Source organism: Stenella coeruleoalba, assembly GCF_951394435.1.
Source record: "Stenella coeruleoalba genome assembly, chromosome: 11".
In the NCBI taxonomy this organism is placed as follows: domain Eukaryota; kingdom Metazoa; phylum Chordata; class Mammalia; order Artiodactyla; family Delphinidae; genus Stenella; species Stenella coeruleoalba.
In genome coordinates, this window is record NC_137157.1 from 48,192,579 (window position 1) to 48,220,202 (window position 27,624).

A 27,624-nucleotide genomic window follows, 5' to 3' on the forward strand; every position below is an offset into this window, starting at 1 on the left:
CTAACTATTAGTTAGGCATGTTCTTACTTGTTTGTTGTCCAAAGCATCCTCAACTGATGCAATAACTTAATAAGTCACTGTGGTAAAAAGAAAGAAATTTGGTATTTGATCCTGGTTCCTGGCATAGAGCTCCTAAAACCCTTGGAATTTTCTGAGCGATAGGGTGATAGAAGTGTCTTTTGTTCTAATGAGGTGACTGAAACCAAGACTCATAGTGTGAAAGGGTTGTCTCATTTTGTGGATCATCAGCTTCCTTAAGAACCTTTACTAAAATGGATTGTGAGAGTGACAATTTGGGGACAATACCTTTGGATTTGAATCCTGCAGAGTGGAAGAGCATGTTTGAGCTGAGACCCTAAAAGAGGAACTAGCCAGGAAATAAAGAGGAGGATGGGAAGAAGAGATTCTAGGCAGAGGCAATGACACAGGCAACTAATTTAAAATATATATTGAGTGCTTACTGTGCCCGGCACAGTACTGATACTTTAACAGTAGTACTTAAAGTGCTATTTGTAATATCCTTATGAGTAGGTACTCTTATTATTCCAGTTTATAGATGAGGTAACTGAGGTTTGGAGAGGTTAAGTCAATTGCCTAGAATCATCGCTTATAACTGGTGGATCAAAGATTCAAACCAGTTTGAGAGCACATATTAGATGCCACACACTATCTAAGATACTGGTAACAATTAACAAAACACAGTTCATGCCCCCCTCCCCCACAGTTCATGCCCCCCCTCCCCCATGGAGCTAACATTTTGATGCTCTATTAAAGAAGTGAATCTGGGGCAGAAACACCTGGCATATTTAGGGAGCCAATGGCTCCCCCATCTCCAAAGGAAGCTTGGGAACTTGCTGCCATATTGCGTGGAGATGAGTTGGACTGTTGGAATGCAAAGGTTGGTTCTCTGAGATTGTCTTTGGGCTTTGTTTAAAAACTGATGAAAATTTATTTTTATTTAAAAATTTCTTATAAGTATTTAATCTGTCACGAGAGAAAAACAAGTTCCAAAGGGAAAAATGCACACATTGCTGTACTTCATGTCCGAAAAAGCAAAGTGAATACTTATCTGCTGCCAATATGCTTAATTAGGGTAGACAAGGGAGGTACCATTTAAATTTATGGTTTTGAAAAAAGCCACTGAAGGAAATGGACATGACATTGAGTGGTCATAGATCTATTCTAGGTTTTTTTTTTGTTTTTTTTTTTTTTGCGGTACGCGGGCCTCCCACTGCTGTGGTCTCTCCCGTTGCGGAGCACAGACTCCGGACGCGCAGGATCAGCGGCCATGGCTCACAGGCCTAGCCGCTCCGCGGCATGTGGGATCCTCCCGGACCGGGGCACGAACCCGTGTCCCCTGCATCGGCAGGCGGACTCGCAACCACTGCGCCACCAGGGAAGCCCTAGGTTTTTTTTTAATACACATTTTTTTATAATGTCTGTTTTATAAGAAGAGGAACAGACACAAATGGAAGTATTATTATAAAATATTCTGTAGATTTAGCAATGTAGTTCTTTAAAATTTGTCATTCCTGCAAAGCAGAGAGGTAAGGTTTTAAAATAGTGGCCACAACTATATTTGGTCCTTTAGGAATGTTGTTTAAATTGTCTTCCCTTTTCTAGCTGATTTGCTGAAGTAAAAGTATATCAGAAGATTAATATACTTTTATTTATATAATAATAATCTTATGACTGCTGAGCTGATTACATATGCTAGTTTGTCAAATCCTCCCCATCCTGTGAGATATAAATTATAAGTGATACCTCTTTAGGTATGGGAAACTGTGGTTCAGGAAGGTTATATGATCTCCCCAAGACCACAAGCGGTGTAGCTGGGACCTGAACTTGGGAATTCTGCCTACAGATCTTGACCTGACTGGGTACAGTAGTTAAGAGAATGGGCTCTAGTGTCAGTGGATTTGAGATTGTTCCCGAATTGTACCTTTACAAATTATTTAAACTTTTCAATCCTCAGCTTCCTCTTCTGTAAATGGGGCCAATAATACCTACATCATAGTTCTGTGGTGAGGCGTTAATGATTATTACTAACTATAAAGTGCTTATTTGGTCCATAGTATGTGTTCAGTGAATGGTCGTTAGTATTATTGATAAAGAATAAAGGAGAATTAAAAATATTGAATTAATAATGTCTTCTTATTTGGAAGGAAACAATATATTAAAACAGTGGTTCTCAACTAGGTACAATTTTGCTGCCCATGGACATTTGGCACTGTCTGGAGACATTTTTGGTTGTCACAACTGAGAGGTGCTGAGACCAAGTGGGTAGAGTGGGTGGAGGGCAAAGATGATGCTAAACATCCTACAATGCACACGTCAGCCCCCACAGCAAGGAATTATCTGGACCAAATGTCAATAGTGCCCAGGTTGAGAAACCCTATGTTAAAATGACAAGGACTCATTGAGCCTTTACGTTTTTAAAAAACTGAAGTATAGTTGATCGCAACGTTATATTAGTTACAGGTGTACAACAGGGTGATTTGCTATATTTCTGTAGATGATACTCCATTTAAAGTTATTATAGATTGAGTATATACTTTTAATGAGCCATGTAAACACCACATTCTCCAAGCACAGAAGAATTTGAAAGTCAGAGGCAACGTATTATCTTGGCAAGTACAGAACACAAAAATGAATTTAAGGAAATGACATAGCTTATGTTGGACACATGAGCAGAATGATGATCTGGAGTTTCTAATTGGAAAATTCAACAGTTTAAGAAAAGTTCTTTGTGGTTTAGATGGGATAGTTCTCAAAATTGCCAATTTATAATTAATGAAAAAATAAATTTTCATGTGATGAGATAGCTCAAATTCATCAGCAAATGGCCTTAGCTAACTTTCCATCATTCTTAAAACATTTTTCAACAGTTAGGGCTATAGTAACACCAGTAAGACATGATGTAATTTTTTTTTAAATAGAAATTTTTATCTAAGTGAAGAAGAACATAATTTAGATTTATTAGTATAAAGACCAAAATGTAGTATTTTTCTATTAGAAACAGGAGACAATACTTTTCATGATGATTTTAGTCCCCTTAATTTGAATATTTTAAAATGAATTATATTACGAAAATTGAATCCCACACACCAATTCGCTTAGATTATATTGATCATGATGAACTAATTTCTTCAGATTTATGACTTGAATAATTTATTATTGTGCAACTCATCCCACATTAGTGGCTTTTGCAAAGTAGTGCAGAAAAGCGATCTTTTGCCAACTTCTATTCATGTTTGAAGAAGAATTTCCTGTATGTATGGCAAAATCTGTCACCATAGAGCCCAGAGATGTCAGTTTAATACACTGACACAGAGACATAGAGAGCATTTATAAAGGGAGATTATTTTTTCCTGGAAAATATTAAAGAAAGATGCATTATTGCAGTTAAAACACAGCCTTACCACCATATCTGTGCTCTGAATGCTGTTCCAGAAAGGATCTCAGAGGTGTTGTCCACATAATCAACCAGGGGCTGGCCATATGCTTCTCTGGTCCTACCAGGGCCAACCTGCCACCATGGTTGGAGGTGTGGCACTGAAAGGAAAAGAGTGGGGATGGGAAAAGGGAGAAGGTATCATTCATTCATTTATCCATTCAGTATGCATTTTTTTTCTTTTCAGCTTTATTGAGGTATAATTGGCAATCAAAAAGTATATATATTTAAGGTATATAGCTTGATGGTTTGTTATATGTATACATTGTGAAATATTCCCCACAATTAAGCTAATTAACATATCCATCACCTCTCATAGTTACCATTTTCCTTTTTTTCTTTTTTTGTGGTGCATTCAATGTGTATTTCTTGCTCATCTATGCGCTGAGCCCTGTGTTTGTGCTGGCAACAGAAAGTGAGGAAGCCAGAAAGAAAGAAGAGAGGACAGCTTGAGAAGGAACCACCTGGCTTTTCTCTGTTCTCATAAAGTTTACAGGTTGCTGGGGAAAAACTATTAAACAGATAATTAGACAAACAGTTTTTACACTGTCCCTAAATACAACAATAAAGAGTACAGGGTATTATGAGAAAGAATAACTAGAGGAACTAATTTAACCTAGGAGGTCAGGGAAGGTAGCTGGTAGGTGCAATCCTGCTCAGTGTAAAAAAGAAACAGAAAACAAAACAAAACAGAAAAGACCAAAGGTATGGCTCATAATTGATAAGCAGCACAATTCAGATATAAAATATTCCTAATTAATTGTGAAGTTCTGGGCCTTTAAAAGACAGAAATCTGCAGGTGGTGGTGATTTTCACCATAAAGCTAATAGAGCAAACTAGAGTCAATAGGATATTAAAAAGTTCTAGCCTTACTTAGCTACTGAATCACTTCTGTGAAAGAGCTGGTTTTAAGGAAGGCTGAGGCTGGTGAGTGGGCAAAGAACCAGGAGAGACAACCAGATATAGAAGATAAATTCAGAAGGAGTAAAGAGCAAGCAAGAGGTAAACAAATGGTGTGACAGGCTAAGAAGCACACGAGCCCAAGGGGAAAACGGGCATTAGGTCACAGGAAATGAAGAGAGCTCTAAGGCGGCAGGATGTGGCGCCCTGGGTGGACCTCCAGTGCCGGAATCTGACCTGGACAGGAAGTGAAGGGCATCATCTGAGGAGCAGGAAGGGGAGATTATTTTTTTGTGTTGGTCATAATGAGGAAAATGAGTGTTGGTTACATAAACCTTGCTAAAGCTTTTATCTTGTTTGGGGTTTGAGGCAGCTTGGAGCTTCTCTAACAAAATAATCTGGCCTTCTGGGAGGTATTTGTGAGGGACAAGAATGGAGGGAAGAAAGATTAGAGCGTGAGGAATTGCTCGGCTCCCTTTTGGGTGACAGAAGATATCTGCCTTGGATCCAAATCAGAAGAAAATAAGGACCTCCTACCTCCTGTCTCACAACAAAATGATCTATATGTGACTCTTGGATGAGATACATCTCTATCTTGTATTACAGTAATAGACCAAAGGTTGAAGAGTTGGGAAATAGTTGTTTGTTGGGGATTATATTGCTAATTCATGCTGTTTAGACTGAAGAAGGAAAATGACAGAAGAAGCCATCCCCTCCCCTTGGGTAAATGGAGGAGGGGAACACACTGAGAAGTTAAAATGAAGAGAGAATATGTAAACATAGACTATTTTTTAAACCAACTGTAAACAATGTGGTATGATGGAAGATGGGAAGAGATAAAAAATAACCAGCATTAAGTTAAAAGGGATAATTAGAGGAGACAAAATAAGAGGGGAAGGATGCAAAGGATCTACCTAACTTTAGAGACTAGAAGCTCCTTCAAACATTTCCTTTCAAGTGACTGTGGGGCTTTAAATCTTTCAGGATTTTAACAAGATGCTCAGAGTGTATGTCTTACATATACACCAACACACATTTTTTTGCTTTTTCCTCTGAAGGGAGGAGACACTAGGAGATGAGTTCCTGGCTGTCATTTGGAGAGTAGCTTCTAGTTTGTTTGTTTGTTTTTTTTTCCCTTAAAAGATCTGGAGAACTGTTGGCAAATAGAAATGGTCCACAGAAATAACATGGCTTCCTGGAACTTAGCAGGAAGGAAATGGGTGGTCTCTTTAATTACTGTAGTGTGTGTGTGTGTGTGTGTGTGAGTGAGTGAGTGAGAGAGAGAGATAACTAAAGATAGCATTCCAGCTTATGTCCTCAGAAGAGAAGGTGAATCTGGAAATGAATGGATTCGGAAGTATATACAGTTGTATTGAATTTGCTAGGTTAAGTAAGACAATAATGCTCTTTGTTTTCAATATCCTGGCTAGATCAGAAAGGGTGGATTGAAATTATTCTCTGATATTTAATCAGTTTAAATTCAAGGGCATTATTATTTACATACGAAGAGCTAATGACTCTAATGAAGGCCATGGAAGCTTATTTACAACAAAGATGGGACTGGGGTGGCAAGAGGAGTGTCGATAGGGCCTTGATTAATTGATTTGCTAATTATTCTTTTCCGCTGGGTGTTATAGTCCTTTTAGTAAAAAGCAGTAGAAACAAGAATGTTGCCGTAAGCTATTTTAACTCAGTAGTAGTAGCAAAAGCTTCTTGGCCATTTTAAGATATTTTGGGATCCTTTTTTTTTTTTGTCCTCTTTTATGCTGAAATTGTGGACTTTGTAAAATTGAAGAACAAAATATATTTCTATATGTACACTTACTTATGAGCTATGTGATTTAGCCCAGGTCTGGGTTTAAAAGGCATTTTAGTGAAGCTGAAAATAAATTAGATGACAGGTCTGAATTGAAATAAAAATTTATAATATGTCCCATAGCAGTGCCATGTATTTATTTCTTCAGGCTTCTTAAAGACATTGATTGGTCTTAAATACATCTCTGCCCCTTGGTGCAGGAAGTTCAACTTTTCTGTAGGCTTACATTGTTGTGCATTTCTTTGAAAGTCATGATACTGAGGAAATTAAAAAATCCCCAGGAGATTCTGTGCAAATGTGAGCTCATTTTCATCCTTTCTCCATCTCACTTTTGTCCTATATCTTCACTGATTTGGAGGAAGTGTGATTGAGGGCATGGCTACCATTATTAAGCGTATATCACGCTGCAGGCACCGTGTTGGCTATTCACAAGCATTATTTAACAATGTCCCCATTTTACAGATGGGGGAACAGAGACTTAGAGAACTTCAGTGAGCTCACAAGTAGTAAGTGGCATAAAGCCAGAAGATGAATCTAGGTCTTTTCTTTTTTTGGGGGGGGCATTTCTTGACAATCTTTGAGTGCCTCAAATTGCTAAGACCTTATTTTCCTAATGAGATTGTCAGCTGCTAGAAGGCAAGGATCTTATCTTTTAGTCTGTTTACAGTAGGCACTCAATAGTTATAGCCTTCTGTTGAAATGAAAATTGAATGTCAAATGTCAAAGAATTTTATAAAAAGGTTAAATGGGTGAAGAAAGAAACAAATCCCAGGAAATGAGTTTCTCAAATTCACTACGTGGAAGTGCTATAAAACACTGGTTCGTGAACTAGTGCCGCCCCACAGTGTCTGGTAATGTGTGTGTGGGGGGGTTCTTAGGTTGTCAGGATACTGAAGGTCTCCTTGCGCTTAGTGGGTGGCGGCAGGGATGTCAAATGTCCTGTAGAGTGTGGGACAGTCCCACAAGATTGCCAGGCCCCAAATGCCAGTAGTGCCCCGGCTGAGAAGCAGCACCTGGCTTAGCAGCCTAGTGACTGGAGAATGTGGACCCAGAAGGCAGACTGAGCTCCAACCGAGCCCCACGCCTTGCTGGCTGTGTCACTTGCATCACTTTAACTCTGTGCCCTCTACTCCTGGCACACGGCTAGTGCCCAATAATGTCAGCTCTTACTCACTAGCCTCCAGAAGAGTGTCCCTGATGCAAGATATGATCTTGGAGGAGTTACGGAACTTACTAGACAGTAACTTACTAACAGTGTTAAGAATCAAGGTGTATTCAAAACAGTGCTTCTCAGACCTTTGTGTAGTTACAAATCTCCTGAAAATCTTGTTAAAATGCAGATTCTGATTTAGGAGGTCTGGGGTGGGGCCTGAGAGTCTGCATTTCTGACAAGCTCATGATGCTGGTGGTGGTGTCTGTGGCCTGCAGGTGGAGTGGTAAGATTCTAAAGAAACCTGGGGGAGAAGCTCACTTAATAAATCAAACAAGCAAGCATTTATTGCATGTCTATTGATACCTTAAATTACAGAGATGGAGGCAATGGAGGTTGGTTTACAAAGAGTATAGAATTTGGTTTCTTCACATCAGGCACTTCTATCTGCTTTGCCACTTTTATTACACACACACACACACACACACACACACACACACACACAGAAGGAACATTTTCCATGGATAACAATTTTTCTCAGAGGAAAAAGGCAGAAAAATACTTCCTGCCTGTATTTCCTCACTAAGAAAAAAAAGGCCATTTTGAGTCCCCAAATAATTTTAGATATTGTAACTAAATAAAGGAAAAAGTTGACTGCCATTCTTGGATGCAGGGTATAAGCCTAGCATATCGCAGAACTAGGGTGAGCTGTGTGTGTTTGTGTTCGTGTGTGTGCTGTTGTAATATGTGTATGTGTGAGCTGGGAAGTGTATGAAGTCTTTGCTAGACAAATGCCTTTTAAAATATTGCTGGAGAAGGGGGATCTAATTATCCCCCCCACATACACACTCCCCTGTGAAGATTAAAGCTCTAAGTTAAGGGGCAGGGGTTCCTGAGGCAGCTTTGACTGGGAACTTCGCATATTTTAGGCAGTGGAAGTTATTTGAATATAGTCATTGAGAGAAGAGACTACTCATTATCCACTTAAAATACTTCCCGACTGCAGCATGGTGTTGTACGGAAGCCAAAGTAATTGGCTCCGCATTTGGCCAGCTGATTTAGCAAGAAATTTTGCAAATTATGCAGTCCTTACAGATGGTGCTGTTGGGTTTGTTAGAATGTTTTAAAACAGTGACACACTTGACCATGAACTGAATTTCCAGCCTCTTAGAGCTACCTCCAGCCAATCCGAGACTCTTTCCACAGGGGGCTGAGACCAGAAACAGACCTTTCCTGCAACCTTATGATAAATGATTTCCTTTAAAAACCACTTGTATAATAAAATAACTTGGTGGTAAACGTGGCCAAGGGCAACTCCTGGAACTTCTCCATATCTTTGCTTATTGCGGAGTTGCTTGAGTCACATTTTAAAATGGTTCTTAATTGACCTTCTGGTGCTCTGCCTGAGGTCAGGGAGGAGCCAGTATTTCTAGGAGGGATGGCGGGTGTGCTCTGCCAGTGTGAAGAGTAATTCCCCCGAGAGACTGTGAGGAAGGTCGGTGCCTGCATGTGTAGGGTAAGGACAGCAGGAGGCTCTGGCTTTCTCTGGGAAGAGGTTCTAAATTACCCTCTAGAAGCTATCAGAAAGTTCAAGGTACTGATCATCTTCATAGGCCCAATTCTTGCTCAGATCTTTGCAACCGGGACTAGTCCTGATCTTTGCTTGTTTTCTTGGTTTCTATTTGAATCATCACCTTTTATCCATCTCCCTCAGTGCCCTTTTGGTTGTGCTTATTTTGGCTTTACGTAAGCAGCATCTCTGGATGCATGAAAGAGGCAGATAAAATTCTCCAGGGTTACTGAACTGCCCTTTATCTATTTTTAGCCATGCGAGGAATTTACCATAGCCCACAGCATAACTCAATCACTCTAAGCCAGTGAGCAAATTCTGAGTTTTTTTTTAAACATTTCCCTGAGGCGTTTGGCATAGGCTAAGCTTAAAGGCACACGATTCAATCATCGGTTATTCAAGATATACCATACTTAGGCTTCTGTAATCACCAGACTGTCACTGTCAGCTAGATGCTCAGCTCTGGCTCCTAATTTTCTGTTGGAAGCTGCACAAAACCTGTGTGTCCTGTGTGGGGGGGGCTCTGGCAATGCAGAAATGGCAACAAGGAAGTATCTAGTGCCCACCAAGGGACTGATGACAGCCAATTTGTTCTCTTTCAGTCAAGTGGCCTTTCTTAAGAGAACTCTTGGCCTGTAGCCTGAGCTGTCTGACCCTTGTATAGCTGCCATCCCTTCCATCCCTAGGGACCCTCCATAAAGTGAGGACAATGTGTCTTATTTATCACTCTAGTTTCACATAGGGCCTTACGTTTTTCTTAATCAGTGAGTTAGAAGGAGGCATTCATTCATTTGTTGCTTGATTGAATCATTCACCCATTCAACAAACATTCATTGATGAATACCTACACTCCAGCTTGGAAAGCTGGAATGGAGTATCCTCAACTTTCGATAGGAATACATGCCTACCACCCACTATTTTGTCTATAAGAGCTCCTCTATGCCTCCTGCACTTCTTGGGAGCACGCCCTTCTCGGGTGGTTAGCTCTGCACTCCTATCCAGATGGGCTCATTTCCTTTGCCTCTGCACTACTTCTGCTAGCAAAGTGACCCCTCCCCCTTCTGAATATCACTAGTTTCTGTTACTCATTTCTTTCCTTCAGGGTCAAACTGAAAGTTAAGGAGATACTGTCCTACAATATGACTTGTGATGTGCCCACTTGGCTAGGCTGAACTACATCCCCCAGAATTCTCTTTCCAATATGTTTTTGGCAATGGTGGGCTATAAGGGAGATTCTTTTGCAAAAACCGGAAGATGAAAGGGAGGCGGGCAGATATTTTGTAGCATACACATACCTTCTCCCTATTGTTCAACCAAGCACCAATCTAGATACTACTTGTGAAGGGATTTTGCAGATGTAATTAAAGTTCAGAATCAGTTGACTTTAATCAAAAGGGAGATTGTTCTAGGTCTTAATCAGTGGAAAGCTTTTTTTTCTTACAGTTTTACTAAGATATAATTGACATACAGCACTGTGTAAGTTTAAGGTGTACAGCATAATGATTTGACTTACATATATTGAGAAAGATTACCACAATAAGTTTAGTTAACATCCATTATCTCATACAGATACAAAATTTTTGTAAATGTTTTTTTTCCTTGTGATGAGAACTCTTAGGATCTACTCTCTTAACGACTTTCAAATATACCATACAGCAGTGTTAACTGTGGTCAGCATGTTGTATGTCACACACCCCGACCCCATATTCATTTATCTTATAAGTGAAAGTTTGGACCTTGTGACTAGCTTTATCCAATCCCCTGCCCCTACACTCAGGGAAAGCATTTAAAAAGAGGGGTTAGACCCTTGCTGGGATCAGAGAGTCCACGTAACAGGGCTGAAGAGAAGTTGTAGAATCTTTTTCTATATTCTAGGACAACACCCATGTTGCTGCTGATCTGCCGATTTGCCTCGTTGGTGTGAAGCAGCAGCTGGGCCTGTACAGGTGGTTCTTCCTTCAGTTTCACTGACTCTTGGGTCAAGTGAATGCATTCAGCTCCAGGACCAAGAGCTCTGGCTTCCACAGGAGACCCTCATTACAAAATTCATACTTGTGGGATCCCAGCCTGCTTGTGATCTCCCTTCTTGACTGCCTGTCCTGTGGATGTCAGAGTTGCTTAGTCAGCTCCTACAACTGTGTAAGACGATTCTTTGTAATAAATAAATGGATCAATTAAAAAAAAACAACAACCTCCCACTGGTTCTGCTTCTCTTGTTAAACTCTGACAGATACATGGACTAAAGAAGCCATTGTTTGCTTTACATGTCATGAAGTCAGCAACTGAAACCTAGATGGCCACCAGTATTCATTCATTTATTCACAACTGTGCTATGGTTGGCAGTAGAGCAATAAGCAAGGCAGACATGGACCCTGCCCTTGGAGAGCAGATCTAGCAGGAAAGCAGATGTTCAACAATATTTACAAGGATAATAATAAGGTTAGCATGGAGCTGTTAGAAGGTATAACTGGGAGACCCTGAATGGTCTGAGGTGTTAGAGAAGGGAAATAAGGGTCTGAGAAAAAGAGCTAGAGAGGATGACAGCAAATAAAAGGAGTTCAAGCAGTTCTTTAGAGAGCTGTTCACGGTGGCAGAAGAGATGCGGCTGGAGAGGTAAGCCATAGAGGGCCCTGCAGGCCAAGATGATGATGTCTGATACCCTGAGGGACAAACATTTTTGTTTAAAAATCTTCATTCTTTGGAACACTTTTTTAAAATTTATTTTATGATATCACAATATGGTTTCATTCTGAGCCTTTAAAAATCCTGTGGTGTTAGTATGTTTGCTCCTGCCACTGCTCTGACTTTTCAGTTTCCTACAGTCTTCTTGTAAAATATTACATGATGCTCTTTTTATAAGACAAGCATCATTTGGCTATTGTCATACTATTTTTAACCCATTCTCCTGTCTTGGGCTGTGAGTTCTCATGGCACACCTCTTGAAGGAAAAAGAAAACAAAACCTGAACTCTTCACATCAATTTACCTGACAATTCCCTTGTCTCAACATTTATTTTCTGTTCTTTCAAGACTCACAGCAAAGGCTTCTGGAGGGTGGGCAGCTCACCTGGCCTCATCATTTCCGGCCTTCTGTCACTACCTGAGGTGGAGGGACTCAGCCCTTCCTTGGGCTATTAACCCTATCTGCCAGCTAAGCACCATGATGCTCTAAGGATTTTCTTAATTAAGTAATTGAGCCACATGTTATCCTTGAAAAGTGGGGCAGTAAATACCATCAATTCCATGGGCTAGAGAGATAAGAAAGACTGAAGTGGAGACACTAAAAGGTATGTGACAAAATCAGTCACAAATCTGAGGTAGGCTGAGCAGTGTGAGCTTAGATTCAGTTTCTGTCTTTCTTTGCTCTTCTTCATTTTTCAAAACCCCCCATTCAAGTCTCCCCTGTAGCTGTCTTTGGGAAAGCTGCTAGGTAGAGAGGGTGAACCAAATTTTAAAGGCAGACTGCCTTGGGTTGAAAGTCTGGTGCCACTGTAACCTATTTCTTTATCTGTAAAATGGGAATAATATCAACTATGTGTCAAATAGCAAGTGCAAAGCAATTAGCTCAGTGCCAGGCACACATGCGGGGCTCAGTACATTTGGGGTATTAAGCATTATGATCTTGAACAAGGTGACTTTGCTAGAGGTGGAGGGAGCAGATTTAGCTACAAAGGTTTTTACTCAAAGATTATTTTTACCCTTTGTACTCATTTTTATACAAGGAGTAAGAAGCATCATTTGCTTTAAGACCGGTGCCTGGTCTCTCAAGGTCCAAGTCAGGAGTCACAACAGTCAGGTTCATGGGTTGTGAGGACACTTGTAGAACTTGCCCAGACTCGTTTAAAAGTGAATTGGAGATAACTAAACTTATCGTGGTAATCATTTCATAATATATACATAGATCAAATCATGATGTTGTACACCTTTAGTACAATGTTGTATGTCAATCATATTTCAATAAAACTGGGAAAAAAAGAGAAACTATCCTCACCATAAAAACAAAAATAGTGAATTGGAGTGAAAAATTTTGGAGGTAGATAGTGGTGACGGCTGCACAACACTGAATGTAATCAATGCCACTGAATTCTACACTTGAAAATGGTTAGAATGCTAAATTTTATGTTATGTATATTTTCCCACAATAAAAAAAAAAATTGAAAAAACGAAAAAAGTGAATTGGAGAGAGGCTACTGGCTTGTGTCTGAGTAGCTCTTCCTTCCACTCCCAAATGTAGGCTAGCTTGGTAATAATGTGACCCACTTCTGAACTGAACCGTATGGGTACTATGTTGCTAAATGATTCCAGAATGTGAATTAGGAGGGTCCATAGCTAAACTCCTCATTTTACAGATGAGGGGTTGGAGACCCTGACACCCTTCAAACAGGCCACGCTCGCTCTTTGTCAGGTCCCTTGCATATGCTGGTCCCTCTGCCATGAATACTCTTCCCCACTTGGATCAATCCTACTTAGCCTTCTTGTTTCAGGTGAAACATCACTTTATTCAGAAAGATTTCCTGTCCTCCTAGTCTATGTTAGCTCAGCCTGTTGTGTGATTTCTTAGTAGCCAAAACTTCTTTGAAATGCTCATTCCACTCGTAATTACTTGTATTATGTCTGAGTTTCGGGCATGAGGGCAGGGCCTTGGTCTGTCCTGTCCTGTCCACCATTGTCTCTCAAGAACTCAGCATAGTGTCTGGCACATTTGTGTTCATTAGAGAAAAAAAAACCATACAAAACACTAAAAATAAAATCAACCTTGTCTTCTCATGAGGGGCAGAATGATGATAATGATATACCTTTATATGTGTTAACAGTCAAGAGTGGCTGGGGGAAGTAGGGCAGACACTGCCTTTAATCCATTGAGACTGATCCAGGCACTAGTTGATATCCCAAGGAAATGTACAAAGAAGCAGGGCAGGGGAGACTGAACTTGACTGCCCACACCTGCACTGCATGCACAGGAGGATAAACAGTAAATCAGCAGCAGAGGGGATATAGGTTGGATATAAGGGAATGCTTTCTGGTATGATATTAAGGATTGTTAAAAATGGGTTGGAATATAGAGGAAGCGTTCCCCAGAGGCTTCAGAAAACAGGCCAGATTTCCATTTCAGCTGATTATTTGGGGCCTACCACAGGCAGCAGGGTAGACTAGACAGTCTCTTAAGGTCCCATCGTTCCATCCCTCTGACCCATAATAAAGCCATAGACACTGCTGTTGCCAATAAACATGCAAGTACATACACAAATGGGAAACACTTCTAGCCAGTCCTGGGGCTGTATCTGTTGCTAGTTCTTTATCTACTGAACATTCTGAATTCACCTTTTGTTTAGAAAATTACTGCAGTCTTTAAGCACGGCAAACCTCTTTCTATAAAAGACTGGTTCTGTATTTTAAAGCAAGAGCTGCAATGCATACCAATTTAACTCCTGTGTTGACACTCACCTAAGTAGAGGATTAAAAAAATAACCTGCCAGGGCTTCCCTGGTGGCGCAGTGGTTGAGAATCTGCCTGCCAATGCAGGGGACACGGGTTCGAGCCCTGGTCTGGGAAGATTCCACATGCTGCGGAGCAACTGGGCCCGTGAGCCACAATTACTGAGCCTGAGCTTCTGGAGCCTGTGCTCCACAACAAGAGAAACCGCGATAGTGAGAGGCCCGCGCACCGCGATGAAGAGTGGCCCCCGCTTGCCACAACTAGAGAAAGCCCTCGCACAGAAACGAAGACCCAACACAGCCATAAATAAATAAATTAATTAATTAAAAAAAAATAACCTGCCAGTCTAATTCCCAGCATACAAAGAAAGCAATCTGGACACTGCTGTGTGTCCTATCCAGGGAGGAGGGACACATCTTCTCTTTCTCTGGTTTTAAAGTGAGGGAAGGGAATCGTCTTGAATATGCAAATGAATCTAATTTAATTAACTTTTATGACCACAGCTCCTTTGAGATAACCATGGGAGCCAATTAGATTCCATTAAAATTCAGTTATTTCCCTGAAGCTTCGATGAGACACCCTTGCCTCCTCTAAGAAAAAACAAAAAGTGAAAAGATCTAATCAGAAATAATGAAAGAGAGTAAGTTGTCTGCAGCAGCTCTGTGACTTGGTCTTTGCAGAAGCTGCTTACACAGTCATTTGCTCCAGTTCATCGCCCCAAACCAGGCGGTGCAAGCAGCAATGCGAAATCATTCCAGGTCAGTCATGTAATTGCTGACCCCGAGTTTATCATACACTGAAGCTGTGAAAGGTAAAAGGAATGATATTTCATGCTTAGGGTGAAAACTCAAGCTTCGTGAGGGTGAGGGGAGAATTGCTTTCACCCTGTCAGTCCAGAGATGAAGAGAAACTTAAGCCACTTATTCCTTTGCTGCCCAGTTTTGTAATATTCTGTCCCTTTTCTTCCCCCTGATTACAAATGCAATACATATTTATAGTAAAAAAAGGAAAAATACAGAATGGCTAAAAGATGCTGTACATATCTAGAAAGAGCTTGGAAGGCTCTCTTCTGTAATTTTGTTCCCTTCTTTCCCCCTTACTAAGCAAATTTTAGAGGACTTAGTGTGTTCGGGGAGGGCTGGGAGGGCGTAATGAGCGCTTGAAGTTGGGGTATCATATTCCAATTCCTTCCTCTCCCTTTCAATCTCTATCCCACGCCACTTACCTCTCTGGTCTCTAACACTATGTAATTACATAACTACCAATCGTTTTTGAATCCTGACCCCTAAACCACTTTCCATGGTTAGAAAAGTGTATGGTGGGTCCACCAATTGTTTGATCCACCCTGAAAGTGCCTTGAGATGGGTTCAGCAAAGTGTGTCACTGGGTTTCTGGGAGCTGTGTTGCCTGCTAATTAAACATTTCATGTCTTATGACTACCATATTGCAATTAATTTTAGCATGAACATGGGAGATATTTCTATTTCTTCACAGACGCAAGCTATCTCTAAACCAAATACATGTGAAGAGTAGGTCACAGTGCCCAGCATTATATGATTATATAATTGTGCAGGCTATTAATTGGGAGTAGAGTTAAAGTTTCTGTAAGAGGGTTTTTAATCAAGTAGATTTAAGAACTCGAATTTTATATTTCCCTTAGATTTTAAAAATAAAGTACTTGAGATCTAACAAAGGCACACAATTATAAAATAATTAGAAAGAAAAGAGATGATGATGTGGAATATAGACACTTGAGTGGTTCTAAGGGAAAGAAGTAAAGGTAATAAAAAACAATTAAAACCAAATCTTTTATTTTCCCACCAACAGTTTCATCTTTGTTTTCAAGAACTTTAGCTTAACTGGGTCTCAAAATGATTCCCTTTGCCATGTCCTAGTGCAGGGTTGAATCATTTTGTGCAGGGACTATTGTAATTTCAATAGTTACTATCTATTGAGCACTTACTACATGTGAGGCACTATATTCTGAAGCATGCATCAGTTTATTTTAACGCTTGTATCAATATTCTGAAGTTGATTGTACCATTTGGGGCAACTGAACACCTAATAGTCATTATCCCCTCTTCTGGTTTGCTAACAGAACACAGTTTTGTTTGGGGTATTAGTGTATCCAACTAAATACTCACTTTACCAGCCTCCATCACTGCTAAGATGGCTTTGTGATCCAGTTCTAGACAATGAGACGTAAGCAGAAGTCTGCTGGGAGCTTCTGGGAAGCTTTTTTCTTTCTTGATGAAATGGGACACACAGAGCTAGAGTAACGCTCTCAGTCTATCCCCACTTCTTTCTGCCTTAGGTATAAATGTGATGGCTGGAGCTGCCTTTGGTATAAATGTGATGGAGCTGCAGCAGCCATTTTGGAAACATAAAGCAATGAGCCAACATGCTCAAGAAAGCAAAACATGCTTTCTTAGCATTCTATGCTAAGAAAGGTAGAGTTAAAAGGCAGAAAAAAATCTGGGATCCTGATGGTATTGTTAAACAGCCAAACCATGCAACTGCTTACCAATGTACTTCCAGTTTTGCAAGAAAAATAAATGATTTTTAAAGCCATTGTTAGGTAGGCAGTCAATTATTTGCAGCTGAAAACATTCCTAGCCCCATTTTTCAGATATGGAAACCAAAGGTGGCTACGTGTAACAAGTAACTTGCCAAATTTATATAATCTTTCAGTGGTGGTATGGGGATTTTAACTCACATATTCTGACTCCAGAGTCCAGAGCTTACTCTCTTAGACATGATACTATATCACATTCCCATTGTGTTAGGTTGCAAGATCTACTCATGGGCTTCTTAGGAAACTTGAGCTTGATCTTGAGCCTCCCTTTTACTTCTCCTTTTCAGAGATGTCAGTGTCAAGTGTTACCTTGTCTGAACAACACTCATCCCTCTCTTACCATCCATTTCTACTGTGATGAAAACCAGATCTAACCATCTCACTTTCTTGCTTAGAATCCTCGACAATATTTCTTTCTCTACAGCAGGGATGTAACCTCAACTGTCTAGAGTAATATAGGTAACATAACTGGTAGAGGCAAGTAGATTGTAAGGAAATCAATTGTATTGGTGTATTAGTTATCTACTGCTGTGTAACAAATTGTTCCAAAACTTAGCAGCTTAAAACAACAAACCCTATTTCTTACACAGTTTTTGAGAGTCGGGAATCTGGGAGCAGCTCAGCTGAGCGGTTCTGGCTCAGATCTTTCATGAAGCTGCAGTCAAAATGTCTATGTTTATGTCTTCAGTCATCTGAATACTTAACTGGAGCTGGAGTATCTACTTCAGAAAGGCTTATTCACATGGCTGTTGCACTTCCTCACTGTGAGGGCCTCTTCTCACAACATGCCAGCAGATTTCCTCCAGAGCAAGTGATACAAGAGAGGCAGAGTCAGTGTGTTTTATGACCTAGCCTTGGAAGTGACATAACATCACTTCTGTCCTATTCTGTTGGTCACAGTACCAGATTGGATACAGTGTGGGAGGGGATTACACAAGGGTATGGATACCAGGAAACAAGGATCATTGGGGGACATTTTGCTCGCTGATGACCTCGGGTAGTTTTGTCATAAAATGGTGGTATTACCATCCAGTTTCAGCCAGCTGTCACTATGGTGGAACACAGGACTGATGTTGCTGGATTTTTCCATTTCTCAAATAAAGCCAGAAAAACAGATTTCTAAGTTAAATCTCATGAGAGTAAATGTCGGCTTTAGGATTTTAGAAAAGCCAGTGTGGGCCAAACAAAATACAAATGCAATCCAGATATGGACTGTGAGCTGCCAGTTTGCACCTTCTCTGGCCCATAGAATGGAAGGAATATGTAAGTCCAATTTCAATCTATGTCTGGAGTGATACCTCTAATAGGATTCTGAAGACAAGTGCGGGCTTCCCCAGGAATGTGTACCATGATAATTTAGTAATGTCTGCCATGGGTGAAGGTAGGGAGAGTGATGACATGTGCCTCCGATTGACACACATGGCCATATAATTTATTGCCCAAACCAAGGTATTTTTGAGAGTAAAAGGGGGGTGCTATCATAATTACACTAAAATAGTAAATTAAGTTGTGCCATAAATTGGAACTGATTCAGAGAAACCAGGATGTATGGTCACCATCCTCACAGCCCTTCATGAAATCACCCCAGTGTCATCTCTCACTATTCACCTGTGTTCATTAGGGCCACGTCAGAGATTCATTGTTCTCGGAGCACATGCGTACTTCTAAACTCCACTGCTTACCCTCCTGTTGTCCCCTGTTTATCCTGTTTTCTCCTCATCCCCCCGTCCCTTGTTTCCTCTTAGATTTCAACTTCTCCAAGTCCCAGCAGAAGTGTCATTTCTTTCATCTGTTATTTTTACCTCCTGCCCTTCTTTCCAGGCTAATTGCTCTTTCACCAGGGTTTTTGTAGCACTTTATACGTATCTGTGTACATACATATACAGCATTTATCACAGTAACCCACATACAGGGGCCATGTATTACTCATTTAGGACTCTCATACCTATCTCAGTGTCTGGCACAAAGAAGGGCTTAATAATCATTCACTGAAATTTTATTTTGAATCTCACCTCCACTCTTTTTCCTTAATACCCTCTGCAGGAGAGAATAATGAATAGTGAAAATGCCAAGTAGGAAATAAGAGGGAGGTAATGTAGGAACAGAGAAAATCTACAAACTGGATAATTGATTCTTGAATTACTGACCACTAACCTAAGTAGTGCTTGTAGTAATTTCAAATTCTTCTTTTGTTTTTCACTCCCAAGTGAACAGAAGTTGTTTTCGTTGAAAATGAGCTCTATCTTAAGAGTAAGACTAAGTACTGTTGCCTATACTATAGAGACAAAAAGTACTCAGTGTATGTGTGTGCTTTATTAAAGCTATCTCCCTCAGAAGTTCATAACTAAGCAGTGAAAATGAATCCCAGGCCTACACAGGACATGTAGGAGGATTTATCCTCTCGTGTACTTATCTAACTAACACTTACTGATACTCATGTACATTGTCTATAAACCTCGGGGGGTGGGGAGGAGAGAAACTGATGGGTGAGTAATGCTTTCTATAAACTCTCATGAGTGAAATAAGCTACAAGATACTAAATAAATAGTTCTGTGGGACTTAGATGTGCTTGTTGGAGGTGGGTATGTTAATGGCAGGACACCACTACATCTACTAAATTGTTATCAATTTTAACCTTAAAGCCTGAAATGAGGTAGAGCAAATGATAATCACGTGGTACATTTTCTTTGGTGGGATTTCATTTGGTCTCCTTTTGAATTAGAGGACCCAGAAAACTTGGACCCGGTTCTGGCTCTGGTCCTTCTTGGCAGTGTGATTTCAAGTAAGTCATACACAAATGAACATATCTATGAAACATAAACAGAATCAGGGACATAGAGAATAGACTGGTGGTTGCCTAGGGGGAGAGGGGGTGGGAGAGGGTTGGATCGGGATTTTGGGATTAACAGATGCAAATATTTTTATATAGAATGGACAAACAACGAGGTTCTACTGTATAGCACAGGGAACTATATTCAATATTGTGATAAACCACAATGGAAAAGAAAATGAAAAAGAATGTATATATATGTATAACTGAGTCACTTTGCTGTACAGCAGTAATTAACACAACATTGTAATTCAACTATACTTCAATAAAAAATAAATTAAAAAAATAAAGTAAGTCATAACTTTTCTCTGAACCATCTTCCTATTTAAGATGGGGCTACTAATAATACTTATTTCACAAGGTTAAATGAAGGTATGTGAAAGGACTTTGTAGACTGGGATGAAGTCTACCAATGGTAGTTAGGACTATTTTTAGGCTGATTTGCTGGCAGCAGTGTTGGAGGGAGAGTGGGAGGGAGGACAGAGTGGAGAACCATACTTAAGCCGCCCCCAGGTCTCTGGTGACTGAAACCCTGGTTTATCCTACGAGAGCAAGGTTAATAATAACACCCCATAAAGCATGAGCATTTGAAAATTAGCCTGGGACAACGCTGGGTTTGCCAAGGGAGGGTTGGTCCTGACATCACATGCTTTAAACCTGTGGTTGCCAGTCAGGTCTGTTATTGCCTACTTTGGAAAGGGCGAGTCTAAATTGGAACTCTCTTTCCTCTGTTCAAGCCGTTTCTGCTGAGTCCCATAGTGTTGATTATAGTTCTTATACTCTTCAATAGGCTGTTTCATTCTTGACTCACCTCCAGACTCATAAATATTCCTCAGAAAACACAGAGGTTTTAAAAGGTGCTTATCTATTAACCTTGTGCCTTAATGTGTCCCGTGTAACAGCCAGGACACAGTATCTTTCCTGCTTTATTGTCCTTAACCTGTGCAGGAGCAAAAACCTTGACAGACTTTTTTTAGGAGAGTTTCTCTGCAGAGAAAGGGTGACTTCTTCAACTACAGAAAGAGGGATAATAATAACGAATGTGGAGGCTGTTGTGAGCATTAGCAATGACGTAAAGAAGAGCACCTGGTATGTAGCAAATATCCAGCTAACATAATGGCTGTTATTATTATTCATAATAATAACATTAAAGGCATTCAGAACAAAACATTTGTAATGAGTCCTGGAAAGATTAATTTATACTTAATAGTCAAGAGGCTAGCCAACAATATTTTCCATGTGCCGACTCAGAAGAAAGTCCGTGCCTGGAGGGAGAGACAAATGTCAGCACACAAAAAATCTAAATAACAATACAATAGATGGAGGACATTTCAGTACAGTGAAAAACTATTACACAAGATAATCCAAGATGGACTGAGTGTACCTACAGTGATTTTTTTCTTGTTGAGTAGTTTGCCTGGGTGCCACTCTATAATATACTGAAAACAGTGTTACTTGATATTGTATCATGACTGTGAAGTGTGACACTGAGATTTGCATCAGAAGCAACCAGTGCCCTATGTGCCAGCTGGTTTTTAGACCAGGAGACTTCAAATGTAGAGACAAGACATCTAGGGTTGGCCAAATATATACTACCCCCGGTCACTCACCACTGCTAGACCTTATGCTCAGAGTTTCATTTCTTAACGACCTTGATCCTTATTAAGACGGTAATATCCTTACAGTCATAAATCACTGACATATTTGTATGAGTGAGTTTGGGTCCTGTTTGAAGATTAAGCTTTACCAGAGGAGAAGCTCTTAGGGAAACTGGGAGGAGAGCTGTCACTGCAGGGAAGGAGGGAGGGACGTTTGGAGGCTGGGGGCGAGGAGGGTCAGCCAGTCTAAGACTGTCCTCTCTAGAGAAGCCAGTTGGGCTATCTTGTACCCTTCATGCAGCTTTATCTTCCATGTCCCTTCTCCTGCATGCAGCACTAGTTATACTTAGAGAGATGGAACACAGATTTCCCCCTTTATTCTTCTATTTGTTCTAGGAACCAGAAAAAACAGATGTTAATCTTATTAGCAAGGAAAGGAGGCCTCATGAGTGGTGAGAAACTGCACTTCTGGCTTATCTGTAAGGCCTGGCATTTTGATGTTGTAAATTGTCTCCAGGGCTTTAAAAATATTGAATAAAACAATAAAAAAGTAATAAAGAATTTTTAATAGCCTAAGGTGGATAATGTAGTTCCTCTGGTGGGAAAATTATGATGTAACGTTAAATCATTCTTCACGATTTTTTTTTTTTTTGCGGTACGTAGGCCTCTTACTGTTGTGGTCTCTCCCGTTGCGGAGCACAGGCTCTGGACGCGCAGGCTCAGTGGCCATGGCTCACAGGCCTAGCCGCTCCGCGGCATGTGGGATCCTCCCAGACCGTGGCACGAACCCGTGCCCCCTACACCGGCAGGCGGACTCTCAACCACTGCGCCACCAGGGAAGCCCCAGATTTTTTTTTTAATGAAGCAGGAACTAACAAAGACTGAGTTGAAAAAAATACTATTGTTGAATAATATATTATGTTGAGGTTTCATAGGCTGTTGTGAGTGGTTCAAAGAGCTATAAAGTGATATGAAAACTGAAAGAAGATTTATATTAATTTTTATTCATCACAGTCTGAAATTATTTTGTGCATTTATTTACTTGTTTGTTGTCAGGCTTTCCACTAGATTGGAAACCAGTGAGGGAGGGGAAGCACCGTTTTTCTGTTCTCCACTATTTCTCTGTCCTCCTACCATCTAGCAACGTGATTGGCGTATATTTGTCTAATGATGAATTTATAACCCAGCCTCATCTACTGGCTCAAAATTACTCATTTCCTAAATTCACTTTATTATTAAGTGCTAAAATGAGGTATCTGGAGATTGTTTAAAAAACAAAACAAAATTTAATCCTGACCTGAAATCATATATGATAATCACAAGAATATTCAAAAGACACAGATTAGTATGGCTCTGTATCTTCAACAACTCCCATTTTAAAATAACTTATTCAACACTATTAGATTACTTATAAATGACATCAATCAATTAGCACTGCAGGGCTGAGATTTGAAGGATTTTTTTTTTTATTAGAGGCTATATTGGTAAAGCTTTAACTTTTCATATTCTCCAGAAAGGATTAAAGCAATCTGGGCTCTCACCAGGCTCCCTCTCTTTAGCCCCTACTGACGATTTAATTAATGTGCACATGGTTTGGGCTGCCCATTCTAACACTGCTGGACACAGGCAGAGGTAAGAGTTTGAACACGGAGCATGGGACTGAAGCATCCCCGCCCCTCACCATTCGAAGAGTGAAATCTGGCACCTTTTGATTCATAGCAATGAATCAAAGACTACAGAGCTGACTGCTAAAGACTCCCTTTTATATAAAAGTCCCTGCCGGGTCTTTACATATTGAAATGAATCATTGTCACCTGTGTCAGTTTTGCTCTTCATTTGCTTGATGTATTCATCTGCATTTGGAGGTATTAAGAATCACTGTTTGATGTATTTATTGTCACACATTTATACTTTGCGTTTTCTGCACCCCTATAAAAAATGTTTAAAGACATTAAAGGACAACTATCAGCCATCCTGCATTGCCAAGGTGGTTGGTTCTACAGACAACTTTTGTAGTTTAGTAAGACAAAAGATTTGCCTTTTAAAAAAATCTCCATATTAGCGTGACTAGCTTGTCCTGGTTTGCCAGGACATTTCCTGATTTTAAAATGGAATGTCCCTAGGACCCTTTCAGTCCTGAGCAAACTGAGAAGGTTGGGCACCCTCTCCCTAGCTGTGTTGTTGAGAGGACCTTATGAGGGTTTCTTGAAACCAAACCATGTAATTGATTTGGAGTCCAGCGTTTCCTTTAAAGGATAATAAATCTCCACCACGGCAAAGAAACATAAGTCAATAGGCAGTAAAAGTATGCATGTTTTAAGAAAGAGCCTTGTGCACAGTTCACCCCTTGGAGCCACTCTGGGATGTAAACATTGGTGCCTCACTCCTTTTTGGTCCCAGGAACATAGGGTCAAGTTATCCAGAAGAATTTGAAGTTGTTTAGAGAACTGTGAAGAATTTCACCAGGCTAACTGAATTATACATGAGTTTGAGATTGATTCCAAAGGGGCTGATGATGATAGTGTCCATATCAAAGGCAGCAGTGATACCTTTGATAGAGTGAATCACCGCTGCAAAACAATCTAATGTAAGAACCGGTTTTCCCCACCATGCAAATGGGATTGATCTGTGCATTGGAAAATGCTCCCGTCCTTCCTTCTTCTGTAATGGAGACATGAATGCTGAGGGAGGGAAGTGCTAGAGGCCATTATTATCAGGGATGAAGGACACTGTGTCCATAGTTTGAGCACCCCACTCCTGTACATGTTAATTCCTTGAACCTCTGAACTTGTCAGTCTGATTTTCCGATCCCTTTTTTATGATTGACATTTAACTGATTTCTGGAGAATGGAGGCAATATGGCTCAGCAGGACCAGCAAGGGTTTAGAGTCAGATAGACTGGGTTTAAATCCTGGCCCTGCCCAGTACTAAGTATATAAACTCTAGGTGAGTCTCCTGATTTCTTTGAGTCTCAGTTTATCATCTACAAAATAGGTTTAAAGATTCTTCTCCTAATTGTTATGGGGACCAAATTATATATGTGTGAAAGTGCTTGAGTTGGTACTGAAATTATACTAAAAGAATAAACAAACCTGCATGATGATGTGTAGACTGTCTTTGGGTACCCACATGTCAAAGGTGGTCTTTAAGGGCTGCTGGTTTGGTAAATGTTGGGCATGAGGTAGAAAGCACTTTAAATTAGGAGTCAAAGAGTACAGGATCTACCCTGGGCTCTACCCTTAACCACTCTTGGGCTTTGGTTTCCACTGAGCTCAAGTATGAAAGTTGTGTTAATCCCTTACTCTTCTACAATTCCATGAATCTATGAAGTCTGCAGTATGTGAATTTGAGGTGTGTCTATGTTCTAGAGTAACTATTGTACCACGTATCACATTACATTCTACAGAAGACACCATCCCACATTTGAGTTCTGCCTCAGGAAGAGTAGTCCCTTGCAGCCCTACATACCATTCAACATGACCTGTGTATCCTTTCCCCACTCCTCAGCCATAGGTGTTTGGAAACCTATCACACAGTAGGCCTGTTAGATTCTCTTGCTGGACATTTGGGATTAGAATATGGAAAGTCGAGTGAATAGACAGTGATGCTGGACCTGAAAGGTCACCATGTAGGTGTTTGGAGGCTGAGGGTAGCATTTTGTGAAAGCCATGATGGATCGTGTGAAAGCAGAGTGAAAGGTGGCGACCTGGGGGTAGGTTTGATGACGAGAGAGGGAGAGGGGGACAGAAAGATGGAGAAAGTAACTTTGTTGGTCCTTCTTTGTTCCAATCACCCATGGGCCTCGCTGTTCTTTCTACATTTGAGTTCTGTGAGATTTCCTATATTCTCTTTCACCTAAAGTAGATTTGAGTGGCTTTTCTGTTCTTTACGTCTAACTATGCCCTAAGGCATATGGCACCATAGACTGGAAATTGGTAACATAGGCTGGGAAATCTTCGACTGGAATTTTGTCTTGTTCCCTGTTGGAGCAAGAATTTGGCACAGCACTCTGCAAAAAGTAGGAAAAATTAGGTGCTCAATGAATTTACACTGAAATAACATGAAAATCATATATTTGTGTATGAATAGTGTCACTGATGGCATTTACACCAAAGGGTTAACTGGAATGATTATGTTTTGGGAAGCATTTCTCTGGATCCTCCTAACTGGGCAAGAAGGGTTATTGAGCACTGTCTTCACTGTGTCTCCAGGACCGATTCAGTATCTGGCTCACTGTAGGCTTGATTTTAAAATGTCTGTTGAGCTGAATGGCCCAGGATTGCTTTATATATCATTGAGATATAAAAAGAGATATAATTTATAGCTGCTCTACATAAGCAGCTTGCAGTGTAGTTGGGAAGACACAAGAAAAAAAACCCAGAAAACATAGTGATTGGCAATGGATTTCAAATAGCTGGGAGAATGGAAGGTCAGCGAGGTCTAATACGTCTAGAGAAGGTTTGTGGAAGAACAGGAGGTTAAGTTACTTGAGAGCTGGGTGGGATTTGGCAAGGCAGAGCTAGGTGGGGAGGTGGAGAAGAGGCCAAGCCAAGGCCTGGGGGTGGTAATGAGAGTTTTGCAGTACTCACACTGACAATTTAACAAGTCACTTTAAGAAATCTGAGACAGAATGTCCAAGTATGGGAGGCAATAGAGGGTTTGGCTAAGAGCGTTGACCCTGGGGCTGGACTTTCTAGATTCAAATCCCAGCTCCACACCCACCTCTTCTCATTACTGGCTTTGCAATGAAAGGCAATTCACTCAACATTTCTGTGCCTCAGTTTCCTCGTCTGTAAAACTGGGGGTAATAATAGTGTCCACCTCATAGGGGTGTGATGGGGTGTTGTAAGGATTAAAGGGAATGCTATTTGTAAAGTTCTTAGATTAGTGTCTGGCACTTAGTAAACAACGTCAGTCGTTATTATCTATTGTTGTAATACATACCTGGAAGTAGGTTTCAATGAAAAGAACTACTCTATTATTAATTTTGTCATGCATATTGAATAGCAAATCTCTTGGTCATTTAGAAAGCCAGGTACTGTCTGAGTTGCTACTGAATTTGTGGAGCACTGGCTGGGATTGGTTTATGGTAGGAAAGAACACTGAATGTGTAGAAGCCAGTGGAAAGTCTAGAGAGCTGGGGGAGGAGTTTGGATCTGGTATGTAACTGCTAGAGCACAGCTGCTTTTCCTGAGCAGGGAAGTGATATCATGAAAGTGAGAGAAGGAGAAACAGGGATAGGAGGTCCAGTGAGGACCTGGAGGGGCTATTGCAGTTATTAGGTGTTAGGCAACGAAGGCCAGGGCCAGGGCTGTGGCTGTGAGACAGAAATTCGGTGGGAAATCTGAGAGACTTCAAAGGAACGGTGTCCATTTCTCACCACCTCTGCTGCCTCCACCTTGGTCCAGGCCACAGTCATCTCTTGCTTGGATTATTGCAGCTCTTCTAATGGCTCTCTCCTTCTGGCCTCGCCTCCTGCAGCCTTATCTCAAGACAGTCGCGCCTTTGTGCACACTGTCCAACAGCTCCCACCTCGCTCAGAGGACAAGCTAAACTCCTCGCCGGGATCTACAAGGGCTGCACCGTTGGGCTCCCGCTACCTCTGGCTTCAGCCCCTACTATGTGCCTATTTGCTTCTCCACTCCATAAAGCTGTAATCTGTGCTGGTCCTCAAACACATCAGACCTGGTCCTGCCCCAGGGAACATGCCGGTGCCTGTTCTTCCCCTAAATATCTTCAGAGCTAATTCCCTCATCTCCTTTAGGTCTCTGCTCAAAGGCCACCTTAATAGTGACATCTTCCTTGACCACCCTTCTCAAAATAGCAACCCTTCTTCACTCACCTTGACACTTTCCATCTGCCTTGCTCTGCTTGGCTTTTCCTTCCCTATCACCACCTGTTGTTAGTTCTTTATTTGTTCATTGTCTAATTTCTCCACTAGGATGCTAACTCTATGAGGGCAGATGCTGTGACTGTCTTGCTCACTGATGCATCCACAGGACCTAGAACAGTGCCCGGAATATAGGAGGTGCTCAGTAAATATGTGTTGAATGAATGCGTGACTAAGAAGCCATCAGATTTGTTGTGTCAGGCACAGTGGCTGGTGCCCCCTTAGAAACAGCCTCATTTACTCCTTGCAAGGACCCTGTCAGAAAGTATTGTCCTCATTGTTTTACAAATGACAATATCATATCGAGTCACGGAGACAGAGCACAGAGCTGGTGAGTGACACAGTCAGGAGCTGTGTCCATTCCTCTGACCTTGGTGCTGTGCGTGGTGAAGATGGGATGCGGATA

At 40.9% G+C, this 27,624-nt stretch overlaps 1 long non-coding RNA gene across 2 annotated transcripts in view; it reads right to left on the bottom strand.

Annotated features, from left to right (window-relative positions):
- Nucleotides 1-27,624, bottom strand: part of LOC307194951 — a 150,027-nt gene that overhangs the window by 40,910 nt on the left and 81,493 nt on the right. For both annotated transcript variants that reach the window (XR_013830676.1, XR_013830677.1), the window contains exon 3: nt 3,423-3,555. This is a non-coding gene — a long non-coding RNA (uncharacterized lncRNA). The remainder of the gene's footprint in view (nt 1-3,422; nt 3,556-27,624) is intronic.